The sequence below is a fragment of the Dermacentor andersoni genome, chromosome 4 (assembly GCF_023375885.2).
Source record: "Dermacentor andersoni chromosome 4, qqDerAnde1_hic_scaffold, whole genome shotgun sequence".
Taxonomy (NCBI): domain Eukaryota; kingdom Metazoa; phylum Arthropoda; class Arachnida; order Ixodida; family Ixodidae; genus Dermacentor; species Dermacentor andersoni.
This window is the reverse complement of record NC_092817.1, coordinates 148647323-148661715: the sequence shown is the minus strand read 5'-3', so window position 1 is coordinate 148661715 and position 14393 is coordinate 148647323. Positions and strand designations below refer to the sequence as shown.

Genomic DNA, 14393 nt, shown 5'->3' with positions numbered 1-14393 from the left:
TGTCTATTTTTGATTCCTGTAAGGCTAGAATATCGATGGTATTTTCTTTTAGCAGACGTCTTCACTGCACTTGCCGCTTTCTTGCCGTGAGACCGCGCACATTTAGCGTGCCTATTCTTAATGCCGATAAGGACGTTGAATTCATAGAAAGCGAAAGGTCAAGCGGACCGCTGGGTGATTGTGCCGAATTGACAGGACGCACACTTACACTGTTATTTCGCACTGATTCGGGGTGCTTCGTCAAGCATGGCGAAGCCGAGGTGTTTTCCTTGTCGGTAGGCATGGCGACGTATCGTGCTGCGCGTCCCGCTCCAGTCTAGCAGTAAAGTCATCCCTCGTACAGTGCTCTCCGCTAACGCGGAGGCCCTGTCGGTGTAGTCCTCCTGTCTGGAGGCACGTTGGGCTTCACCTTCAGGGGAGCCCTACCGTGGAACCCTGCCTTTTGGGGCGGTTCACCGGCGTTGACCTTCTCGCGGTTGTCGTCTTCGGTGGTAATTTCCCGTGGTCTCTTTGAGACGGCGACGCCAGGGTTGGTCTTTCCTTCTTCCAAGTTGATGTCCTCCATTGCGGTTCCGCTCTCTTCCGTCTCGACTGTTTCGCTAACGGCAGCACAGTTGCTAGGGGTTTTCTCAGCCTCTGGCGTATCCTGTGGTACGTCGTTCTTACCATTGTCACTGGCCGCAGCTTTCATATGTCCCTTGTTTTGGGATGGGACAGAAGGCGTGGCACCCGACGTTGTCAGCTTCTCGCCTCCACTGACGGTCTCCTCCGCGTCGACTTGGTCCATGAGGTGCTCATCGACGGTGTCGCTTCACCCAGTTCCGGTCACACTGGCGTAGCTACGCGCGCATTGACTCTCGTCGTGGCCATAGCGACGACAGTGCTTGCAACGTGGAACTCGGCACTCGCGCCGTATGTGACCAGTGCCATGGCACCAGAGGCAGAGCGGGGGTCTGCCTGGGACGTGCACGAGCGCATGGTCTTCCCCGACGCGAAGTTGATGAGCTAGGTCTTCCACGGTAACGCCTACCTTCAGCCGTAAGGACACCAGGCGCGTGTGGGAGCCTTTGTCGTTGCAGCCTGCAACGCGCCACTTTTCCCTCGAAATTTCGCTGACCTTGCCAAAAGGCGCCAGGGCGCCTCTGACTTCGTCGTCCGGAGTCGTATGTAGAAGCCAATACAGCTTCATCCTGACGTCTTGATTTCGAGGGTCTATTACCATGCATCGGTGGTCCTTTACGCTGAAGGCTGGAGCAGACAAAATCTTTTGTTTGCCCTTTTCGTCCTTGAAAGTGATGGCCCAGACGTGGTTCATCTGATAGGCACCGAGGGCCTCCACTTCTGGCATCAGCTGCAAATAGTCAAGTGCCTCACGGAAATGCTCGACTCGGTAGGGCCTCGCCTTCACGTCTCCGTGCAAAAAAACGGTCGTTGTAACAGTCGATCCTGTAGGTAGTTGCGGCAAAATAACCTGGTAGTCATCCTTCGGTGTGTCGTTCAACCTGAGACCGCGGCCCTGCTGGGCCGCTGTAACCGCCCCTTCGGAGCAAAACATTCCGCGACCGTTCACTGCGGTGGCCGGAAGTGGCTCGGCCATCCTGACACTGCATATGTCCCATGAGAAGAGGGCGCAGTGAGCGGCGCGTAACGCGCGGTATAAAAAACAACGCGAAATATTGTGTCAGAAGTGGGATTCGAACCCACGCCCACATACGTGAACCAGAATTCTCGTGTAACCCGCATCGCTGGGTAAAGTTTCCCTTGAGTCTGGCGCCTTAGACCACTCGGCCATCCTGACACGGTGTATGTCCCATGAGAAGAGGGCGCAGTGAGCGGCGCGTAACACGCGGTATAAAAAAAAAAACGCAAAATATTGTGTCAGAAGTGGGATTCCAACCCACGCCCACATACGTGGACCAGAATTCTCGTGTAACCCGCATCGCTGGGTAAGGTTTCCCTTGAGTCTGGCGCCTTAGACCACTCGGCCATCCTGACACTTTTTTTTTTCTTCTTTATTGCCGGTAATCAGCAGTACATCGGAAGGACAACATAAGGAACATATATACACAGACAGATGAACTTCTCATCCGTTAACAAAAATAATAAGTAAAAGCCGCCTGTTATATGTGAGCTGGCGTTGTTTAAAATTCTTTAAGATTAGCCAGGGATTCTATCCTGGCCATCCAAGGCGGTGGGCACTCATGTGTAGCAAGCACATCAAGAAAACGTGTTATTTGTTCTCGAAAGAAAACACGGGCTGGTCTCGCATCGGCATCGCAATAGAAGCCAGCCATGCGGGCTCGCCATATACAGTAGAGGCCAGTTAACATTATCTGATCGAAAGGTGTTCCGTCCTCGTCATCTATCGGTAGATACCTTATGCCATGTGGATCAAGAGGAAATTCTTTCTTTATTGTTCGCTGTAGAACATCCCAAAAGAAAACCCCCGCCCAACAGTGTAAAAAAACGTGGTCTATTGTTTCTGGTTGTTTGCATATGAAGCAATCTGAGCCCCATGGCATGTAAAAGCCCCTTTCTTCTAAAAACGTTGCAACTGATAGTGTTCCTGTGTGTAGCTTGAAAAAGAAAATTTTCATACCAGGCGGTACATGCATTTTTTTAACACGTTTGAAAACATTCTGGCCTGGGCCTCGACTGTACATAGTTCGGTACCGAGGTGAGGGAAAAAGGCTGTCCAATAGATCATTGCGCAGCCTTTTTCTTGTGACCGTAAACAAATATTCTTTGGAAAACCGTACAGCAAGGAAACGAACACTCAGCACAATTTCCTTATAGAATCCGAACACTGCCACCGGGTACACTTTCAGAGCTTATAATAAACTCGGGTAACAAATGCGCAAGTCTAACTTTGCAAACCGATTGAAGAAATGAATTATCATTGTTCCTGAAGAAAAAGAACCGTCCGACTAATTGCCTCACAAACAGGTGGGCCAGCCCTAGCCCTCCATCTTTGACCCGTCTGAAAAGATTGTTGCGGCTGCATCTCTCCCATCCAGAACCCCACACAAACACGGCAAAAACTCTGTGCAATTTCTGTACATTGGCTCTGTTACAAAAAATGAATTGCATCACGTACCATAGCTTAGCTACGAAAAACAAGTTGCACACTGTAGCCCTGGCAAATACTGAAAGGTGTTCGGCTCTCCACGCCTCAGCCTTCTCTTTAACCCTTTTAAGCTCGCACTGCCAGTATTCGTCGCTCTGTTTATAAGCTTCAAGTGGTACACCCAGGTATTTTACTGGCGTTGTCGACCACGTGACATTCGCAAAGATAGCGGGGGTCTTAGGCCACTCCCCATGCCAAATACCGTGGCACTTGCTCCAGTTTACTCTACTTCCAGTGATTTCGCCAAATTTTTTAACAACATTTATCGTTTGCAAAACGCTCTCCTTGTCATTGCAACACACGGCTACGTCATCAGCATAGGCCAGAAGTTTAACTTCTGATGCTTGCATTGTAAACCCATGAATACATTTGTTCTCAATCACTGCCAAACACAGAGTCTCTAGATAAATACAGAACAGGAGTGGGCTGGCTGGGCAGCCCTGACGCACGGAACGTTGAATGCTGATGGGGGCCCCCAGTGACTTGTTAATTATAAGCTTAGTACTTCCGTTCCGGTACGCCATGGCCACCCCGTCAGTAATTATGGACCCGACATTTATACGTTTTAGAATGGCAATTAAAATAACATGAGCAACACAGTCAAAAGCTTTCTCCAAATCAAGTTGGAGAATAGCAACTCGCGACCTTAAGGCGTCACAACATTCCAGAATTGATCTCATTATGTGTATGTTTGTGCTAATAGTACGTCCCTTGATGCCGCATGTTTGGTGACTACCTACTATGGTTTCCATTACTGATTGTAACCTGCAAGCGATGATCTTCATGAATACTTTGTAATCATTGTTGGTGAGTGATATTGGTCTGTACGACGTTACATGTTTTAGTTTCGTAGGCTCGTCGGTCTTAGGGATGAGCACGGTGTGTGCTTCCCCGAAAGAATATAGCAATGCGTTTACTTCATACGCTTCGTTAAAGACGTCAGCGAGAAGAGGCGACAAGTCTGATTTAAACTGTTTATAAAAAGCGGCGCAAAGGCCATCCGGACCCGGCGATTTTCCAGTTTTTAAATCATCAATTGCCTTTTCCACTTCACGTGCCGATATCGGTGCCTCTAGTCTGTTCTTCGTGTCGTCGTTGAGTTGCGGCATGCGTCCCAAAAACGTGGCTCTAAAGGCATCTATGTCAACAGGACTCGATGCAAAAAGCTGTTGAAAGTGCTGGAAAAACACTTGCGCTATGTCCTCACAGTCGGTTATTTCGTGATCATCTACTTCAAGTACATCTACGTGGTTACGCCGTGCGTGCCTCTTTTCAAGACCGAGCGCACGTTTAGTTGGAGCCTCATCTGCTGTCAAAGCCTCTGCCCTTGCGCGTATAATCGCTCCCCGATATCGCTCTTCATCGCATATCTCCAATTTCGATTTGATGCTACGCAAATCGTCTTTGTATGCGCCCGGTTGGCTGCACTCTAAGGCCGTTAACTTTTCCAACACCACCCTTAGTTCTTTCTCTTTAACTCTTTCTTCGTACTTTATTTTGCAGGAGCGATCGATGGCGGCTAGTTTAATTCGTTGTTTAAAATTTTCCCACTTTTCGGTGACTCGCAACACGTTATTTCCCACTTCTTTCAAATATTCCTGTACTTTGCTTAGAAAAAGCTCGTCAGTTAACAATTTGGAATTCATTTTCCACAACTCCCACGTGAAAGTGTGGTGTTTTGCTTTGCGTCCAACATACATCTTGACCAAACAGTGATCAGTGAATGAAAGAGGCGTGACACCGTAGCTGTTACACAGGGGTATTACGTCTAGTGACACGTACATTCTGTCTAGACGCGCGTGACTATTGCCCTGGAAGTGTGTGTAATGAACCTCGCGTGTTCCAACCAGACAGTCAGCCACGTCGTCTAGGTCGAAATCGGTTAATAATTCAGCGAGGACATGGCAGCTTTTGTCATTTGTTCTTCGGCCTGTTCTGTCCCGATCTCGGAGTACACAATTACAATCTCCCAGAATTATCACTTTTTTGTTCATGCAAATGTGCGTCCTTAAGGATGAAAAAAACAGAGTGCGCTCTTCACAAACATTAGGTGCATATACACACAGAACACGCCACGAATCATTACCAACATTAAAGTCAACGTACACTAACCTGCCTGAAGGGCATGAAAAATAATTTTCGATAGATAAGCCGGGAACTTTCCTAATAAATAAAATAACACCCGCCGACGCACCTTTAGCATGGCTCACTACCGCGTAGTATAAAGACGTAAACCTTAGCACCATGCCCCGGGTCTCCTCCTCCCCTACAACCTTTGTCTCTTGCACGGCCAGAACGTCGAGGTCTTGGTCCACCATCATCCGGTACACTTGGCTTTGTTTACGCTTGGCGGCCAGACCTCTTACGTTTAGCGTGCCTAAGCTAAGCGTTGGGTTGGTTGCCATTGCTAATACGAGAAAGTTAGAGAGGCCCGGAGCACTGTGCTCACCACAACGCCTAGCCAGCGGCTAGACGCCTCCGGGACCGTCCGGTGGTCTGGTGTGGTCCGCGGACGGCTGTGGCTTGTCGCCGGCTTTCCTATCCCGATGAATGTTTGGAGAGGGCTTGAAGCTGCTCCTTCTCGTCAAAGTTGTCTTTGCAGGTGGCCCGTCGGCATGGTTCTTTGCAGCTGTTTTCCCATCGGTAGCGTCTAGCGGCCTCTTAGAGGTAGCGTTGCCGCTCGTATCCATAGGGTCGCTGGTTGGGGGCGGATCCCCACCTTCTGTCTCGCATGCGGCTTCATCAACTACAAGGCAGTTTTCCTTGCTTTTCGCCCGCTCTTCTGCAGGACCCGTTGTCGTCCCATCTTTCTTTTCGAGGGTAATAAATACATCTGTATCTTTCGCTGCCTTCGATGTCGCCTCTGCATTGCTGGCGCTCTCCTTGTCACCAGCCCCCTTGGCAGCGTCCTCGGCTTCAGCAGCATCCATCCTCATCTGCGCGACGGCCTCGTTCGCTGGTGGCCCCACAGCTGCAGCGTACGTGCGCACACACTGATCTTCAGAGTGTCCAAAGCTGCGACACCGAGCGCAACGCGGTACCTTGCACTCGCGACGGACGTGTCCGACACCCTTGCATCGTAGGCACTGCATCGGCCGTCCAGGCGCTACGACAAGGGCCAGTTCACCGGCAACTCGGATTTGGTGCGGGAGGTAACAGGCTTTCATCCCGCTCTTCAACTTCAACAGAACGGTCCGCGACGTTGAGTCCTTGTCGCCTACGCCTCTGACACGCCATCGTTCTCTCGTCACTTCCACGACCTTGCCAAAGGCCGCTAGCGCTGCCTTTATATCTTCGTCCGCCACCCAATAAAGCAGCCAATGAAGGCGGAGGCGTACCTGTTGGTCTTGAGGGTCGACGATAACGCACCGACGCCCCTTCACGTTGAGCTCTTTCAACGCCAGCATCCTTTTCGTTGCCTCGTCACTCGAGAAGGTGACTGCCCATACGTGATTGATCTGGTAGGCTCCAAGGGCCATGACCTCCTGCAGCAATCCAGTCGGGATGAGTGCATCTCGGAAGTCTTCGACCCTATAGGGCCTCGCTCGCACGTCGCCATGCAAAAACACGGTGTTTTTCACGACAGGTCCCTTGGGCAGTGGTGGCAAAATAAACTGGTAGCTCGCTTCCTCGTCATCGTCCATAAGCCTGTTACCGCGGCCGGTGGCCGCAAAAGCCGCTCCTTCGGAGCCCATGATCCACACGTCCGTACAGCTCGGCTGCCGGAAGTAGAATGGCCATCATGACACTGTGTATGTCTCATGGGAAGAGGGCGCAGTGAGCGGCGCGTAACACGCGGTATAAAAAAAAACGCAAAATATTGTGTCAGAAGTGGGATTCGAACCCACGCCCACATGCGTGGACCAGAATTCTCGTGTAACCCGCATCGCTGGGTAAGGTTTCCCTTGAGTCTAGCGCCTTAGACCACTCGGCCATCCTGACTTTTTTTTTTCTTTATTGCATGGAAATATTGGTAGTGTCAAATCAATGCAGTTACATTACATATGAACATACACGCATACAAAACAAATTCACACACAGTATGCAGTCCAATGACAGTTCAAAATTCTGGCAAACAAACACAAGCGTCCAGACGCGAAATCCATTCAGGTACGGGATCATATGTAGCAACCACACTACGGACTTGCGCAGTCTCTTCACGGAAGATAGACCTTGTCGAGCGAGGGGGCTCGGCATGTCTGTCTATCATTCGACTTCTCCATAATGAATAAAGTCCTAATAACATAAACAAATCGTATGGTGTATTACTTGCTGTCTTTTTGAAAGGAAGGAACCGGATACCATAACATGTGAGAGGAAAGTCTTTTTTGAGAAAAAAAAAAATGAAATGCGTCACGACAAAGTATAAAGCAATGCTCTATTGTCTCGGGTTGATTGCAAAGTCTACAATTTGTATTCCAGGGTACGAACAGTCCTTTTTCCTGAAGCCACGTTTTAACTGGCAGTGTGGAGGTGTGCAGCTTGAAGAAAAACGTTTTCGCTGCAGGCGCAATGCACATTCTACGGACACGGCAAAGAACATCTTGGCCATATAGAGAGAGATACGGCTTTCGGTACAGAGGTTCAGGGAAAAGGTTATCTATAAGTGCTACATTTAGCGACGTGCGATTAACGGTAAACAAATATTCAAGGGTGAACCTGGCTTTTAAGAAGGAAATAGTGTCGACAAGTTCCTTTAGGAAGCCCCATAACGGTAGTTCTTGAGCAAAGTTTGTCGTGACATAAAGAAAAGGGAGGTGTGACGCAAGACGTGCTCGATTAACTGCGAGCAAGAATGGATGACGGACATTTTTAAGGTAAAATAAGCGCATGACCAATTGTCGCACAAACAAATGCACAAAACCCAGGCCTCCCTTTTCAAGCGGAAGAAAAAGGTTGTCCCTTCTCATGGCTTCCCATGATGAATGCCAAATAAAACATGCAAATATTCTATGAAATGCCTGGACATGGACACGTGAGCAGTGTAAGACCTGCAGAACATAAAGAAGCTTCGAAGCGAGAAATGTATTGCATGCCTTAGCTCTCGCAAAAATGGAGAGATCACGTCCCTGCCAGGTTGTCACCTTTCGACGAATAGTGGTTATCGTGGACGTCCAATGAAGTCCACTATTACGGAAGTTATCGAGAGGTACTCCAAGATATCGCAACGGAGACAGATTCCAATGAATATTCGCGAATATAGAGGGAGTGAGTGCCCACATGCCTAGCCAAAAGCCTCTACTTTTTTCAAAATTTACAGTAGCTCCTGCAGTCTCACAGAAACGCAGGGTAGTGTCTATTGCCTTGGCAATGCTTGGCTTATCGACGCAAAAGAAGGCAATGTCATCTGCATAAGCTAGCACTTTAATTTCCTCATCGGCATACCTGTATCCTTTAATGCTCGAGTCGCAAAGCACGCTTAAGCAAAGCGGTTCTAAGTATATGGCGAAGAGTAAAGGCGAGAGAGGACAACCCTGACGAACGGATGACTGTACCTGTATTATATCCGAGAGGGTACGGTTCACAATTAACTTTGTAGTGCAATGTTTATAGCAAAGTGTTATACCATTGTATAATACATCCCCTAACTGAAGATGTCGCAGTAGTTGGAACAAAAATTTGTGTTGAACCTTATCAAAAGCTTTGGCGAGGTCAATCTGGAGAAGAGCTACTTGATCCGTACTACCCTCTATGCACTCAAGGACTGAACGTGCGATATGAACATTTGTCTGTATAGAGCGGCCTCGAATTCCGCATGTTTGATGATCACCTACTAATTTAGTAATGACTGTTTGCAGTCTATTTGTCAGTACTTTTGCAAATATCTTGTAATCCACGTTACACAACGATATCGGCCTATATCCGTTTACCCTCTTTATTATTTCATCATCAGTGCTCTTTGGTATCAAGGTTGTGTGGCACTGATAGAAAGATGGAGGAAGCTCACCATATTGATAGGCTTCCTCGAAAAGCTGCTCAAGAAAAGGACACAGGAATTCCTGAAATTTTATATAAAATTCCGCACTAAGGCCATCAGGGCCAGGCGTCTTGTTTTTCTGAAGCGTTTCGATGGCAAAATTAATTTCTTCTCGAGTGATTGGCCCATCAACGCTGAGGCGATCGTCTTCTTCTAAGTGTGGCATAAGCGAAATAAACTGATCAGCGTTTTCTTCGTATCCATTCTGAGACTTAATTGCAGTGAAAAGATCTTTATAATGAGCTTCAAATAGGTTTATTATTTGGGACGTTTCTATGTATATAGCCCCACCAGACTCAATTTCCAATATTTGCTTGGAAAGCGAATATCGCTTTTCATCACCGAGAGCCCTTTTTGTGGGCTGCTCTTCTGTGAAGCGAGTTGTGCGTGAACGTACCATTGCTCCTTTGTACACTTCCGTCTCATATTTCTGTATTTGTGCGCGAACTGCATTTATTTCATCACTATACAATCCTGGTTCCTGGCTTTCGAAAGCGTGCAGCTTGTGCAGTAGATCATGAAGGTAATGCTTTTCAGCTTTTTTTCTTTGAGACAGCTCACATGAAATGGCAATCGCCTCATTTTTCACTCTATTTTTGAACATTTCCCATTGAGCAAACAATGGAAGCTGTTGACATTGTGTTATTTCTAGCCATAATTCTTTCACTTTGTTTACAAAACTTTCCTCTCGTAAAAGTTGTGTATTAAGTTTCCACAGTGCCCAGTTTGGAGCAAACTTGCGAAATTTTCGAGGACCCCATGAAACAGCTACCAAACAGTGGTCTGTGAAAAATACAGGCTTCACGGCGTAGTTGTGGATGTGAGACCAGAGATTCGTCGAAACATACACACGATCAAGTCGAGCGTGGGAGACGCCTTGAAAGTGCGTGAACCGAACCCAAGAAGGTGTGTAGGCTCCCACGTCTGTTAGATTGTGATCATTCCGTTAACTGATGCAGGAAAGTAGCACTTGCATCATAACGATTAGTTAGGTATGAGTGATCTCTGGAATCACAAACACAGTTGAAGTCTCCCAACAGTACCAAATCTCTGTCAGTATCTAGGAGCGGAGCAAGTGAGAGGAAGAAAGCCCTCCTGTCATTAACTTTTGAGGGAGCATAAACGCAAATAAACCGCCAATTACGGCCATGAAAAGAGAGGTCACAGCATATAAGGCGGCCTTCCCCATCAACACGTAGCGACAATGAAGAATGATTTAACTGCTTTCTGATTAACAAAAAGCATCCAGCGGAAGCACCACATGCTTGGCTAATACACACCTCGTAATCAGGTTGAAAAGTTTGCAGCGCAAGGTTGAAATCACCAGCAGACGATATCTTTGTCTCTTGCACTGCACCAACATCAACTCCATGCTGCCTAAGCACGTGTAGTAACTGCTGCTGGCGTCTTATATTCCTCAGCCCACGTACGTTGAGTGTCGCTACACATAATGGTAGGGTGAAGGCGGTAGCCATTTTGCTCACCTAAAGCTTTTGTGTTTCATCGCCCTTGGCCACAGGTAAATCTGTGGTCTTGCTCCCTTTGGACTTCTTTGTGGCACTCTCCTGACTACGCTGATAAAACCGGCGCGGCACATTATTACCAGGAGAGGGAGGTCGCTGAGCAATAGGAGACACTTTCTCGGGCGCCTGTAGTGCACTTGCTGTTGCTTCGTCGTTGAATGGTGCCGGACTTTTCCTTGTCTGACTTATGTCCATCGCCTCTTCCTCTTCTTCCTTGTCATCAGGGGGCTTTTCTTTAAGGCTTGCAGGCCAGGTGGGCAAACTGAGTCATCCTCGCCTGTAGCCTCGCTAGTATTACTTGGGCTGTTGTGACTGCTTGGCGTTGGCTTCAAGGACTCCTGGTCTTCGTCCCTAATGCCACCTGTAGTCTCTCCGGTGGCATCTACTACCTCTGTAGAATCCATGAGATGGTCCAGTTGTGGCTCGTCTGCGTTATATTGCCCAGAACGAAGCTTATTGGCGTATGTGGACACGCAGGCGTCCGCCGAGTGACCAAATCGGTGGCACTGTGAGCATCTCGGTGTTCTGCATTGTCGACGAACGTGTCCCACACGCTTGCAACGAAGGCACAGCGGAGGCCTACCGGGGATAAGTACGAGGCACTGGTGTCCATAAATGGACATAGTGTGCGGTATTGAGCTTACGGTGATAGTGTCCTTGAGCACCAAGGAAACCTCCCGGTTTGTTGTCACCCACTGTTCCATACCAGTGCACCTCCATACTTCTCTCTCCACCGACTTCACCTGACCATAGCTCTGGAACGCCTCTTCAACGCGTCGTGGTTCAAGGTGAGGTGGAAGCCATAGTAATTTAAGCTTGATGTTTTTAGTCTCCGGATCTATCACCATGCACTTCAGCCCTTTGACACGGAGCTCACCACAAGCGACGAGAGTTTGTTTTGCCGCACTACTAGCGCAAGTAACCATCCATACATGGCTCATTTGATACTGTCCGACACCTACAATATCTGAAGTATTCACTACCTCAAGCAGAGCGTCTCGGAAGTCAGGAGCACGGTATGGTCTGCCACTCAAGTCCGCATGAAGGAAGATAGAATTCAAAACGTCGTTACCGGTTGGTAGACGCGGGAGGACAACTTTGTAACTTGCATCTTCGTTCAAAAACGGGGTCGACGATCCTCGGCCTGGGGCCGATACGCTGTTTCCAGCAGAGAGCATTTTCGAGCACAGCGGTATAAAAAAAAACGCAAAATATTGTGTCAGAAGTGGGATTCGAACCCACGCCCACATATGTGGACCAGAATTCTCGTGTAACCCGCATCGCTGGGTAAGGTTTCCGTTGAGTCTGGCGCCTTAGACCACTCGGCCATCTTTTTTTTTTTCTTTATTACCGGTTTTGCAACGACAATACACTTACAACACATGAAAAGTCAAGACGGGGTTACAATACAATTTGTCAACACATTGAGCGAAAAGCCATCAGTCGTCTTCTGACTGACGTTGTCACTTAAAATTCCTTTAGTGTGACTAAGGTTTCTACCCTGGCTACCCAGGGAGAAAGACATTCTATTGTTTTTTCCACTTCTACTAACCGAGCAATGCTCTCTCTAAAGTACAGCCTTGCTGGTCTTGCATCCGGTTCACAGTAGAAGCCAGTCATTCTTGAGCGCCATATACTGTGCAGGCCTGTCAGCATGATTAGATCGAAAGGTACACCTTCTTCGTTGTCTATCGCAAGGTACCTAATTCCATGCGTGTCTAGTGGGAATTCTTTTTTGATTGTCCTCTGCAACACATCCCAGAAGAACACCGCTTCCCAACAGTGACGGAAAACGTGGTCGATCGTTTCCGGCTTTTTGCAAATAACCCACGCTCCTTTAAGAAGGTTCTTACAGGGAGAGTTCCGGTATGCAGTTTGAAAAAGAAAGTTTTTGCACTTGGTGCTACTTGCATTCTTTTAACCCGTTTGAGTACGTTCTGACCCAGGCCTGCACTATATATCACCCTGTACAACGGCATTGGCAACACTATATCACATAAGTCTTTATACAGTTTCCTCTTTTTAACAGAATATAAATAATCATTAGAAAAACGCACACTCAAAAATCGCACACTCGCTGCTACTTCCCGAAAATAACCTTGTGCCGTCCCCGTCAGAACTTGCGTGCTAATAACATATTCAGGTAGCAGTCGCCCTAATCTGGCCTGGCACACCGTTTGCAGAAATGGGTCGCTGACCTCGCGAAAAAAGAAAAATCTATTAACTAATTGTTTGACAAAAAGGTGTGCCAGTCCAAGTCCCCCACACTTCACACTCCTGAACAAATTTGTGCGACTGCACCTTTCCCACGTCGATCCCTACACAAAGGTCGCAAAAACCCTATGTAGTTTCTGCACATTTACCCTAGAACAGTGCATCACTTGTATCACATACCATAGCTTAGCCACAAAAAACATGTTACACACGGTTGCCCTCGCAAACATAGAGAGATAATTCGCCCTCCAAGCATTCGCCTTTTCGCGTAAGAGTGCTGCTTGTTGCTGCCAGTAGTCATTATTATTTTTGTAGAACTCAAGTGGCACACCAAGGTACTTCACAGGCGTTTTCTGCCATACAACATTGGGAAAAATGCCCGGGGTGAACGGCCACACGCCGTGCCAAAAACCCAGACACTTTCCCCAGTTTACTCGGCTTCCTGTAACGTCGCTGAAAAATTTAGCACTTCGAATGGTTTCTTCAATGCCTTCGTAGTCAATACAACATACCGCCACATCATCGGCATATGCGAGCAGTTTTACCTCTGAAGATTGTAAACGAAAACCACGGATAGAATTATTTTCAATTATTGACAAACATAATGTTTCAATATATATACAAAACAAAAGTGGACTGATGGGACAGCCTTGACGCACGGAACGCTGCACTTTAATGGGGGCCCCCAATTCTTTGTTAATAATTAGTCTGGTAGAGCAGTTCCGATACGCCAGAGCTACACCATTCGTGATGACGGATCCGACATTAATGTGTTCCAACACTGCAAACAAAATAGCATGCGCTACGCAATCAAATGCCTTCTCCAGATCCAACTGAAGTATGGCCACACACGCTTCAAGGGAGTCACAACATTCAAGAACTGAGCGCATCTTGTGAACATTCGTCGCAATAGTGCGACCCTTAATTCCACACGTTTGGTGTGGGCCGACTATGTCTTTAACAACCGACTGAAGTCTAGCTGCTAAGACTTTCATTAGTATCTTATAGTCTACATTTGTGAGTGCTATTGGTCTGTATGATGTTACACTTTTCAACTTATCTACATCCTCTGTCTTCGGAATCAACACCGTGTGTGATTGACCGAAAGATGGCGGTAACGCCTTACCATCGTACGCTTCGTTAAAAATTGCTACAAGTACTGCTGACAATTCCTTTTTAAACTGCTTGTACCACAGAGCGCAAAGCCCATCAGGGCCCGGTGACTTGCCAGGATTCAAACTGTCAATTGCGCGTTCCACTTCAAAAACAGTTATCGGCGTTTCTAATGCAACTTTTCTTTCTTCAGTCAGTTGAGGCATTCTTTTCAAGAAGTTCGTCTTAAACCGTTATAGGTCCACCTGCCTAAATGCGAACAGATTTTCGTAGTGTTCAAAAAACGCACGTGCGATACTATCATTATCTGTAACTTCGTTACCGCCCACCTCGATCACGTCAATATGATTACGTCGAGCGTGCGATTTTTCCAGTCCGAGCGCCCTTTTTGTGGGCGCCTCCCCTATCGCAAAGGATTCGGCTCGAGCACGAACTATCG

At 47.6% G+C, this 14393-nt stretch overlaps 3 non-coding genes across 3 annotated transcripts; all 3 read right to left on the bottom strand.

The window, feature by feature from the left end:
- Window positions 1-1679: 1679 nt before the first annotated feature.
- TRNAL-CAA (transfer RNA leucine (anticodon CAA)) lies at window positions 1680-1798 on the bottom strand. The gene is made up of 2 exons: window positions 1761-1798; window positions 1680-1725 (listed from the first exon to the last, which is right to left on the bottom strand). It is a non-coding gene; the product is annotated as a tRNA-Leu (tRNA).
- Window positions 1799-1876: 78 nt separating this feature from the next.
- Window positions 1877-1995, bottom strand: TRNAL-CAA (transfer RNA leucine (anticodon CAA)). The gene is made up of 2 exons: window positions 1958-1995; window positions 1877-1922 (listed from the first exon to the last, which is right to left on the bottom strand). It is a non-coding gene; the product is annotated as a tRNA-Leu (tRNA).
- Window positions 1996-6950: 4955 nt separating this feature from the next.
- TRNAL-CAA (transfer RNA leucine (anticodon CAA)) lies at window positions 6951-7069 on the bottom strand. The gene is made up of 2 exons: window positions 7032-7069; window positions 6951-6996 (listed from the first exon to the last, which is right to left on the bottom strand). It is a non-coding gene; the product is annotated as a tRNA-Leu (tRNA).
- Window positions 7070-14393: the final 7324 nt, after the last annotated feature.